Raw genomic sequence first — 12,709 nt, forward strand, 5'->3', positions numbered from 1 at the left:
TCAAGATCTTTCTGTTATTTAGTAAATGTTAAGTTTACTTAAGTTTTAACCCAAAAACTTCTAAAATAAATTGCTTCATCTTTGCAATATTTTACTTAGAATCACAAAATTCTAAGCAATGCTTAAACACCTTTAAATTGTCATAAACTTTTAACTTAGAATTGAGGAAAATATTTTTTTCTAGTTCTTCACATAATGAAAACTTGTCACGTGAAATTGTGTAGTCTTCATTTTCCAGAAGATACATTGATGTGCCATAGGTTTCTGTCTTAACTTCCTTGAAAATAGTTTTTTAGTCACTTGTAAATATTATACCTATTCTAATTAAAAATAATTTTAAGTTAAACTGCACCACATAGCTTGAAAATATAGAGATTTTGTAATATTTTAAAAGTGGCCTCTATCACTTCTCAGCCTTTTGGCTAAGATCAAGTGTAGTAGTATCTGTTTTTGTCAGTTTAATAAATAAAAGTGTCCTCTGCTAAAATATCTTATCCATATAAACTTATTCTTCTATTCTTTGCATGCTCATTTTGTGTATTGATTGCTAGCTTAAAGTTTGTGTTGTTTTGTGTGCTAAATCATTAGGTAAGCAGATTTTTCCTCAGATTTTGTAATGTTCTTTTTAGGAAAAATATAAAAATACTTACTTTAAAAAGCTACATTAAAGGAATGGCCTATCGAGAGTGCTAGAGCATCTTTACAAGGAAGAGAAGATAGAAAACTAACTTACTGGGTGATGAGTGATGTTTAATTTGGGTGATGATAGTTTCTGTACTCGATGAGAAAAAGGTACCAAATCTATAAAGGTAGTAAATGTAAAATCTGTTGTCATTGAGGAAGCTCAAAACCACCCTAATTTCATAAATGCAACTAACACTGTAAAAGGATTTAACCAACAACATAGGTTTGGCTTGTGCTTTAGTTTTGTGAAGCATATTCTTTTGCTTGAATTTCTGTGTCCATGAGAATTAGGATGCTTTTATGCTTCTTGAACTAATTTTATAGTATACTTAATATATTACCTGTTGCAATATAAAATCATTTGTACATATTGAATTAAAAACCAATTACTAAAGTAGGCGAAATAGACCAAGTACAATGATATTTGCAGGTTATCCATAAAGTTTAGACAAAACAACCAATTTATGTGCACGTCTGTGACTTCTTTTTGAAGGACAATAAAATCATAAGGAAACTCAAGTAATATGAAACATGCTCAAGGCATTTCTCTAAAATTAATTGTAAATCTGGTGCTGAAGGTTTTTGATGAGCTTCTAAAATTTTCTTCTTAATGAAAATACATGTTTTGATTGTTTAGGGACTAATCCTCATTTTTATTTGCTTTTATGCATTTAATCCATACAATAGGACATTAAAAATTAATGACAAAAGTTGTGCTCATACTGTATATCTATTTCTGTGCTTGGAACTACTTGTTTATAGTTTGTATTGACGCTGTCAGCAATAAGGGACATATTACTGCTGTATTACACATTGTGGGATTGAATAATTTAAACGGCTTACTTTTTTTCAAGTATAGAGTACTTCAGCATTTCCATTATTGGAAAAATTCATGTAGGTATTCTGTATTGCATCTTGTTTAAAAGGACAGTGTTTTTGTTTTTGTTTTTGTAAAATCTTTCCATTTTAAATGGCTTAAACTACACAATAAAAATTGGGGCCTTTTTTTTTTTTAAGTAATAGAATTAAATATCTTATATAGTGCTACTGTTTTTGAATTAGAAAATGTTAAAATGTAAAAACTAAAATTTAAAAATTAATCCCAGAAAACAAAATAGTATATTAAATTAGTTGAATGTAAAAGAATTTATAAGATTTTCTTTTTTCTTTTATATAGATACCTCATTTGAAAATAAAGCACAGCATACTTAAAATAGTTCTAGTTTTAAAAAGTCCTACTAAAAGAATTGCTAAATATAGGATATCTTTTGGGGAATTATAGTTTGGGAGAAGTAAAATATACTTGGTTTCAACCATTCTGTTAGAAGTATTTGTTTATCCTGATACTATTAAGCCAACACAGTAGTCTTAAATTATTTCAGAATTTTTAATCTGTGAAGGCAGTAAATGAAATACCTGTTCTGCAACTGTTGAAACAAATTGTTGACTATATTGACCATAATTCGATTTAAAAATTTGCCAATGATGTATAGTTTTATGGTTAAAATTGCTGTGGTTGGTTGCATTACGTGACACAAAACTGTCCTCTACCTCACGTGAAATAAATATTTTATATGGTTTTACTATAAAACAAGACTCATCTATCTGGTTACTTAGTTTACAAAATTTGAATTATATTTATTGAAACATGACATACTGTGCTCTTAGCTTATACCTCAATTGTATTTTGTGCTGTTTCCATTTTCATGCCTTGTAAATAACTTGTGTAGATTGTGGATTGAATTCCAAATGAAAACTTTTAATGCCAATAAAATTGATTCAAGCCATCTTAGTATCCTGTATGAACTCTACTTGTCTCTTAAGGTTGACATTGTCTCCTTTGCGCTTTTAAAATAAAATCTTATTCATTACACACTAAGTGATTTAGTTGAGAAACCTTTTTTAAATTATACAGTGTGAAATTTATGCAATATTTCAGGTGATGAATATACTGGCATTTAGTGATCATTCTCTTTCATGATACTTGGTGTCATGCTTTAACTTATCACATACCCACAACTCTGGTATTCGTTATCCATTACTGTATAACAAATTACTCCAAAGTTTAGCAAATTACAGCAACAAATATCTTACACAGTATCTGAAGGACAGAAATCCAGGAGTAGGTTAGCTGAGTGCTGGCTCAGGAGTCTTAGAAGGGTGCAGTTTTATGTTAACCTGGGCTGAAGTTTTGGTGTTACCTGGTGACTGCTTCCAAGCTCACATGTGGCTATTGACAGCCACTCAAGTTCCTCACTGTGCGTACCTGTCATGGAGCTCTTCATAATAGTGATCCAAAGGAGAGAAAGAGTGATGCCACAATCTGATGACCTAGACTCTTAAGTCACACACTGTTCCTTTTGCCCTATCTTATTTATTAGAAGTGAGTCACTAAATCCGGCCTATATTCAATTCTAGGGATTGCACAAGAGTGTGAATACCAGGAGTCAGGGATCATTGAGGGCCATCTTGGAGTCTGGTTACCATACCCTCCAATTATTTTTTTTCTGTGGCAAATATCCATACCGTAAAAGGTGTCTAATTCAGTGGCAGTAGGTACATTCACGATGTGGAACTATCACCACAATTTCCAGAACTTTTTCATTATCTGAAACAGACTATACCTATTAAACAATAACACCCTATTCACCTCTCTCCCTCAGCTTTTGATATCCTCTATTCTATTTTCTGTCTATGAGCAGAATCATAACTATTTGTCCTTTTGTGTCTGACTTCTTAGCACGCGTTTATGGTACAACCATGTGTTATAATTTCATTCCTTTTAAGGCTGAACAATCCATTGTGTGTGTGTATACTACATTCTGTATGTCCATTCATCTTTTGATGGGCATTTCGGGTTGTTTGCACATTTTAGCTACTGAGAATAATGCTGCTATGAACATTGTTTTACGAGTATCTGTTTTAAGTTCCAGCTTAATACTTTTGGGTACACACCAAGAAGTGGAATTACTGGATCATATGGTAACTCTATATTTAACTTTTTTTTTAAAGCATTTTATTTTATTAGTTTCAATATATTGGTTAGACATATGTTTACCTTTTTGAGGAATCACCAAACTTTATTGCAGCAGCTGCTTCATTTTATGTTCTCACCAGGAATGCACAAGGTTTCCAATTCTTTCATATCCTCTTCAGCACTTCTTATTTTCCATTTTATTGGTAATAGCCATCCTAATGGATGTGAAGTGTTATTTCATTGTGGTTTGATTTGCATTTCCTTAGTGACTAATGGCATTGAACATCTTTTCATGTGCTTATTGGCCTTTCATATATCTTTGAAGAAATGTCTGTTCAAGTCCTTTGCCTATTTTTTAATTGGGTTTTTTATTGTTGGGTTGTAGGAGTTATGTGTTCTGGATATTGGTCCCTTGTCAGATAGATAATTTGCAAATATATTCTTCCATTCTGTGAGCTACCTTTTCACTCTTAATAGTGTCCTTTCATGTACAAAATTTTAAATTTTGATGAAGTCCAGTTTATCTGTTTTTTCTTTTATTGTCTGGGTTTTTGGTGTCATAGCCAATAAATCATTGCCAAATCCAATGTCATAAAGATTTCCCCCTGTGTTATCTTTTAAGGGTTTTATATTTTTAGCTTTTACATTTAGGTCTTTGATCCATTTTAAATTAATTTTGTATATAGTGTAAGGTAAGGTTTTTGATGTTATTCTTTTGTATAAGAGTATCCAGTTCTCACCATTTGTTGAAAACTATCCTTTCCATTGAATGATTTTAATACCTTTGTTGAAAATCATTGCCCATGTATGTGAGTGTTTATTTCTGGGCTGTTTTATTCCAATGGTCTATATCTGTTCTTATGCCAGTACCACACTGTTTTGATTATGGTAGCTTAGTACTAAGTTTTAAAATGAGGAAATGTGAGTCTTCCAAATTTGTTCTTTTTTAAAAGATTGTTTTGGCTATTTGGGGTGTCTTGAAATCCTATATAAATTTTAGCATGAGATTTTGTATTTTTACAAAAAACACCATTGGGATTCTGATAGGGATATCGAATCTATGAATTTCATTCAGCAACGTTTTATAGTCTTTATTGTACAACTCTTTCTTCTCCGTGGTCAAATTTATTCTTAACTATTTTGTTTTTGATGTATTATAAATGGAATTCTTTTCTTAATTTCTATTTTGGATTGTTCATTGCTAGTGTGTACCAAATGCAGTCGATTTTTGCAAGTTGATTTTGTATCCTGGAACTTTGCTGAATTGATTTATTAGATCTAACTCTATGCGCGCGTGTGTGTATAGTCATTAAGAGTTTTTACATATAAGAGCACATCATCTGATAGCAGATAGTTTTACTTCTTTCTTTTCAGTTTGGATGCTTTTAATTTTTTCCTTGCCAAATTGCTCTAGCTAGAATATCTAATACTATGTTGATAGAAGGGTGAAAGTAGACATCTTTATTTTGTTCTAACCTTGGAAGGCTTTTAGTTTTTCACAATTGATATGATGTTAGCCATGAGTATTTTACATATGGCCTATTTATCATGTTGAAGAAATTCTCTTCTCAGTTTATTGAGTGTTTTTATCATGAAAGGGTGTTGAATTTTATCACATAAATTGAGATGATCGTATTTTCTTTCATTCTATTACTATGATGTGTTACGTTGCTTGGTTTTTGTAAATTGAACTATCGTTTGCATTCCAAGGATAAGTCCCAGTTGCTAGGGTGTATAATCCTTTTAATGTGTTATTTATTTGTTTGTTTGTTTATTTGTTTATTTAATTGAAATATTTGACATCTACATTGTAAAAATTTAAGGTATGCCACTTTAATTTGATATGTTACATATTATGTAGATGCTATTGAATTCAGTTTGAGGATTTTGTTGAGGATTTTTGCATCAATATAAGGGTTATTGGTCTGTAGTTTTATTTTTTCTTTTTGTAGGGTCTTAGGTCTTGGTATTGGGGTAATTCTACCTCATATAATGAGTTAGAAAATGTCTTTGATTTTTTTAGAAGAGTAAGAAGGATTGGCGTTAATTCTTCTTTAAATGTTTGGTCTAACTTGCCGGCGAAGCCATCTGGTTCTTGGCTTTTCTTTGTTTGGAGGTTTTTGATTACTGATATAATCTCCTTACTAGTTATAGGTTTATTGAGTTTTTCTGTTTTCTTCCTAAGTTACTTTCTAAGAATTTGTTTATTTCGGCTAGGTCATCTAATTTGATGGCATATGATTGCTCATAGTATTCTCTTAAAATTCTTTTTATTTTTGTATAGTAGGTTAAAATGTACCTATTTTCATTCTTGATGTTAGAATTTGAGTCTTTTTTTTCTTAATCTAGCTAAATATTTGTCAGTTTTGTTGATTTTTTTTCCCTATATGCAGTTCTTTGAGCTTTTTGGATTTGTAAATTCATGTGTTTCATCAAATTTGCAAAGTTTTCAGCTATTATTTCCTCAAAAAAATCTCTAGTCCCCTTTTTCTCTTCTAGGACTCTTGTAATGCTTCAGAATTTCTATTTTGTTTCTTTTTATAATTTCTATTTCCTTAGTTCTTTGTACAGGTTTCCCTTTAGGTTCTTTGAACATACTTAGTATAGCTTTAGTTTAGAAAGCTTTTAAGGGAAGGTGTTTAGCTCCAGTGACAATGATTAATATTCGTGCTGACGTGGCACTGACACTGCTAGATACTGGACTTACCACAGTGAGTCAGGCACAGCCCCTGCCTTTGAAGAACTCCCAGACACCCTGAACACATTGTTTCAAAGCCATGTGGCCAAGTTCTTTACAGAAGGGTGGGGGAGCATGAGGAGTTCAACCTGGAGGGTGAGGTATTTTCCTGTTCCAAATGACACCTGAATAGAGCTTGGACAAATGTGAGCTGTGGGGAGGAGAGAGCTGTGGCTAGGTTGGAAAGCATTCTAGGCAGAAGGAATCGCATGAGGAAAGTTTTCAGGCTAGTAATGAATGCAATATTATATACTTTCTGAGAAAACAATTCAAACAGTTAAATTAGAGACAAAACACTATAATATGAATAATTCACATTTTGATAAAAGCATGCACAAGCCCTATGGGAACCCTTTAGAACTTTGTAGGAAGACACAAGGGCAGTCCTGTCATAGGAGGTTCTTGGGCTAACAAGTTTTAGGTGACTGGAAAGTAGTTGGGTGGAGAAGGTCATTTCCTGCAGGATGGGTGGTGTAAAGTATAGGGAATGAGAAAGTGTGGTAAATCTATGAGGAGCTACCGAGAAGTTCATTATAACTGGTGCGGATGCTGCTTGGGGTAGGGAGCTGCACAAAGAAGGGGAGGGGGCGCTGTGAGAGTTGTGTCATAAAAGTCCTGTGTAATCTTGTATCCTAAAGGGTTTGAACTGTGTTCTGAAGGTAAAGAAGACTGCCAATGAGATGGTGATGTAATCATCAGGATAGTCACCTAGTGTTTAGGGACACAAGCATTCTTTATAGAACCTTATAATAATGAATATTTTAAAATGTCGAAAATATTTTAAATTAAAAAGTTATTTTTTTCATTATAAAATTAACTCCTGTTCATTATGGAAAATTGGACAATACCTAAAGAACAAAAGAGAGAAAAACCTTCAGTTTCATTGTCCAAAGGAACTGCTTGTTAACATTTCTGTGTATATTTTCCAGATATTTATACGTATTTAAAAATCAGTATCCAACTATACAGATATTTTGAAATAAAAACTAACAATTCATATTTTAAAATTTATAATTTATAACATGTCATCTACTTCTTAATTGAATACAACTGAAGCGTAAATTGAAAAACTCGAACATTTTAACAGTAAATTTTCTTAGACTTTTAGAAGCTGGATCAAAGAATATACATATTTTAAATCCTTTTACTATGTATTGCTAAATTACTTTTGAAATGGAGCGTATCAGTTGTGCTATTGGTATTTTGTAATGTTCATTCTTATTTTTTTTGAATTCCTTTTTCATAGCATTAATGAGAGGCTGTGAGAGCCCTCCAGTGGCCAAGCTAATTTCTGCAAAAATATTATTAGTAAAATTAAAAAGGAATTATATCTAGTTGTTAAATCTTAATGGCAAAAAGGGGGGAGTGACTAGAAATTTCTTAGCTGTTAAAGAAGCCCTTATTCTGTAGTTAGAGAAGAGATGCCATTTGCTTTCCTTTCAAATTCTTATTCATCTGCTACCAAATAATGAAATGTTTTGAATTTCGTTGCTATGTAATTTGAAGGTTAAGATATTATATTGGTTTTAAACAGGGTTACAAACAAATGATTAACTATTTTTGGTATAAAAGCTAACATTATTGAGTATTTACTATGTTGTCCATTTTACATATAGCAATACATTTAATTCACATAGCAATTATAAAACAATCATTATTTTTAATACCATTTACTGACAGGAAATAGAATATTAGTTACTAAACAGAGTTACTTAATAAAAAGATTAAATAACTTGTCCAAAGTCAAGTTATTTACACCTAGTAAGTAATGGAGCCAGGATTCTAACTCAGAGTGCCCTAACCACCCTGCTCTAATGTCTCCCTTGGATCTTGGTGTCCAAAAATGTTCCCATTCAGGATAATTTCATAAAGTAGAATCTTTATGTAACAAACAAACAAAGGAAAACAGTAGGTAAGATTGAGACAGAGGCTTCTCTTCTGACCATTTTTTTAATGGCGCAGTATAGTGTTGATAACATAATTCATGCTTTTGTATTATATACTGAATGAATAATAAGAGCACACATGATAGTTTAGATCACTTTATAATTCATACATTTTTGGTAAAAGACTTAAAGTTGGACAAATTGCTCTGTATTTGGATGTCCTAGGTAGCTAAATGGAAATAGCTGCTCTTAATTTCTAAGAGAATTCAACGATGTGGCTTTCTAGTTAATTTTCTTTTTACTTTCATTACTTTATTACTATTATATTTTTGGAAAATGTCATTTCCAGTTTGAGCTAAAAATTACTTTTACTGTTCCTCAGGAAGTGTGATCTCCTACGTCGAATTAGACACTATATAATCCAGTGTATTCTGAAACTGCTGGTCGAGAAACAGATAAATAGAATTGTCTGTTAGAAGGAAGAAGGGAAAAATACGTTCTGGAAAGGACTCAGACCTAGCATTGCAGGTGCAAGCTTTTCATTATTTTGCTTTATTTCCACACTGAAGGAGGAGAATTTTGGAATAAAATGGCTTGTAAAGGAATGGTATTACAATTGAAACACAAAGGTCAAGAAACAGAACCCTGAAAGGGCAGTTTTTCACCCACAGTAGCTGAATTTGAAATTCTAAATGGAAGTAACTTGAGAAAGTGCTGCTCTTCTTTTGGTGGAGATACTATGATCGAGACCAGCATCTCTAGGTGATCAGACTTTTCAGCTTGAGACCCGAGCAGCACACATCCCTTCGATTGGAGACGGCTCTGTTGTACCGAGGACAACAGTTGGGTACCCAAGACAACAAAGGACCTTCACTTGGTCTCCTGCTCACTCCTAGACCAGTTCTCATCCTCACCTTCTGATATATTCTGCACCTTGTCTGAATATTTGTATCTCCCCCAACTCATTTGTTGAAACCTAATTTCCAATATGATGGGACTTGGAGGTGGAGTTTTGGGAGGCGAATAGGTCATGAGGATGGAGCCCTCATGAATGGGATTAACGCGTTTGTAAAAAAAGCCCCAGAGAATTTCCTTGTCCTTTCCACCATGCGAGGACACAGGGAGAAGACTGCCAGGAGGAGGACTCTCACCAGAAACTGAATTTGCTGGTTCGTGCCTTGATCATGGACTTCCAGCCTCCAAACTTGTGAGAAATAAGTCTGTTGTCTATAAACCACCCAGTCTGTGGTATTCTGTTATCACAGCCCAAACAAAGACAACATCCTCGTAAAACTTGGAGGCTTGCAAATTCAATCTCTCTCTTTCTTTTTGAACCCTTCAGTTAAGCTCCTTGAACAGATGTATTTTGAGCATCTTTATGTTTGCTAGGCACTGTGCCACGCAGAGGTGTCAATGTCAGCAAAACAGACAAAACTCAAAACTCACAGATCATGTCGTTTTTGAAGTCTATGTTTGATACATCTGTATATTGGCTCTCTAATCCTCCTCTTTAAAATGTCTACAAATAAGAATATCTGAAAACAAGAATTTGTACTACAATATTTATAAAATGTGTGTGTATGTTAAATCTTTGAATTATCAAATATTAAAGTCCACCAAAAGGATTTATCTTTGAAATGGGAGTCTTATTAAAAGTGCTTTATTTTTAAAGAATAATCTCACCTAAGTAATTTCATATGTCCTGTTTTCATATGTTTGGTTTCCTAAAGAGATACATCTTTCTTAATATATGAAGAAAGTTTTCAAAGAGCAATGTACACTTCATTTGGGTCTAACACTCCCATATTTGGAATGTGGGAAGTTGCAGTCAATCATGTTCTCTGTTAAGACATGAGCCCCCTTATACAGACGTGTTTTACCAGCCATGCAATGATAAAAGACAACCACTAGTAGTCACTGCGAGCCCACTCCTTTCGTCCAATCTTTGCTTTCAATACAGGCTTTTAGATGCTTGCCTGCAAACACTTTTGCCAGTACAATGTACATCAGCTCTCTAACTGAATCATATGTTAGTTTGATTGACTATTTTTAGGTGTAAATGGTAGAAAAACAGTTAACTAGGCTGTTTCCTTTGTTTAGTAAGCATCTGAGGTTTAGGGCACTATCTGGCCTCTCTAATTTTCCCCTTTAAAATGTCTTCAAATAAGAATAAGGTTGAGAAACTTAAGCTTAAACCATAGGAAAGACTCTTACATTTTTCATAATGGGAAGAGTATTGGACCTAAGATTGGAAGATCTGGAATCACGTCTCAGGTATATCTTACTAGTTTTGTTATATACTGCAGAAATGTGAAAAGATGGATGGCAGGCATGACAGTTTTCTGAGAGAAAATTACTAGAACGGTCTTTGTCCAGAAGGTCTGGGGACCTACTGTTGACACTTCTTTCGGGTGACTGGACTCTGAGAGACTGACTCTTAAAACTAACAGAGTGCCTGGAATGGTGGTAGACCTGGAATGTCATTTCGTTAAGTTATGCTGTGTGGAAAGTCAGATTCTAATCACAGAAGGGCCTGGGGCAGAGAGTCACAGCCAAGATTACTCGAGGGACTTCCCCTCTATATAGAGAACCTTGCCAAAGGGACCACATCCTTGAGTCTACGGGCCACCACACCATCTCCTATGGATAGTAGAAGATTCTTATGGCCTCTGTCTGCTTCTTGTATCCCAGTGCTTTGCGCTTTTCTGGCTGCCCCACTTAACTTTTCAATAGACATGCTCTCTCTTTCCTTATATGGTTAATTCACACAGGTTACACTCCACCGGCCTGCTTCAAAGGGCCTTTTGTACACCTGTGCTGGGGATCATTTAGACATTCACTTTATGGTTTCTCTCCTATTAATACACAATGATAATCAGTTGATTGCTTTAGCTGTAGCCTCTATCAAAGGCAACTCATGTTTCTGATTGTTTTATATTGCTTATGAATAATACTAAGTAGCTAGCATTTATGAGTGCCTAGTACTGTGCTATGCACTTTATATAAGTTATCTCACTTAATCCTCACAATAACCCTATGAGGGTGTCTGCTGTTCCTCCTTTATAGATGAAGAAATTGAGAATCACATAGGTTAAGGGACAACCCAAATGATGAAATCAGAATGTGAACTCAGAAGGTTCCATTCCAAGATCTTAACAACTTGACAACTCTTTCTATTGTTCGATGCTCGAGTTCTGAAATCTGGCTTTGCAAATGCTTCTGTGCACGTGACCTGCGGTGATCTGGGCATTTTTGATTTCTGATTGGTTGAATTTTTATCATTAGAATATCAAATGCTAAGGGAGTCACAAGAGTGCAGATTTTATAACTGCTTTTTCAGTGAAATGATGTTGCTTGGGTTTTATATTTTATATTGTACTAATACAAAAGCTGCTTTTCTTAATGTTCTAAAAAAAAAAATACGTCTGAAAACATCCAGATCAAGAGACTGGTGATGAAATGCCCCCAAACACAATGGCTCACATAGAAAAGGGACATACTCCTATAAAATAGTTTCTGCAAATCAAACTTGTATGAATACAGAAAGAAAACATAAGAGTGCAAAGGCAAAGAGTTCTGAATCATCGTTCACTGCTTAATAACATTAGCCCAGCTTGATTGAGGACTTAATTTGCACCAGACATTGTTTTAAGTTCTATATGCACATTAATTCACATAATCATCAAGAAACCTATGAGGCAGGCATTATTTTTATTCCCACTTTATAAATTCAGAAAATTGAAGCCCAGAAAACCAAAGTAACTTGATTTCACTAGCTAAGTGGTAGGGCCAGGATTTGAACCCAGGTAGCCTGGCCTTCTTAACCACTGTGCTCTCCTGAATAATTATGATGGCCCTTGTACTTGACACTCTGTGATCTATTACAGCGTCTTTTCTTTGTGCACTTCATTTGTTTGAGGTCTCCTCCAGGCAGTCTTCCCTGGAAGATATGGTGATTTGCCCCGAGCCCCAGCATTAGGAACAGCTATGGGACAGCTCGTACCTATGATTTATGATCTTTATCTTAGATTTAGAATGTTGAGTAGGAAGTTTTTGTGCTTGGTGACATCCTTCACACCTTTAAATCTCATGATTGGTGACTGAGATATAATAAGATAAGCCAATTGTATAAAAGGAGTTAAAACTATTTAATGTCAATATAGCCTAAGGAGAACATCTCTACATGATAAAAAGATGCATATAATGGGTCTTATTTGAATTACTGGAGAGAAGATGGATTAATGATGTTGATGATGAGAATTACCCTTGTGGAGCACTCCGGACCAGTGTTCTCATTGGTATGCAAATATTAACTTATTTATTTATAGTGAGCCTGGAGAAGTCAGCCTACCTTTAATGTGTCAAAAATGGGATACGTGAGCCTTTTAGGAATTTTCAGGAAATGATAATCAGGGCAGGCTCCCA

The 12,709-nt window shown here is 34.0% G+C and overlaps 1 pseudogene; it reads left to right on the forward strand.

Annotated features, from left to right (window-relative positions):
* Positions 1–402: 402 nt before the first annotated feature.
* On the forward strand, positions 403–509 carry LOC118602285 (annotated as a pseudogene).
* Positions 510–12,709: the final 12,200 nt, after the last annotated feature.

Source organism: Rousettus aegyptiacus, unplaced genomic scaffold (genome assembly GCF_014176215.1).
Source record: "Rousettus aegyptiacus isolate mRouAeg1 unplaced genomic scaffold, mRouAeg1.p scaffold_m13_p_4, whole genome shotgun sequence".
NCBI classification, from domain to species: domain Eukaryota; kingdom Metazoa; phylum Chordata; class Mammalia; order Chiroptera; family Pteropodidae; genus Rousettus; species Rousettus aegyptiacus.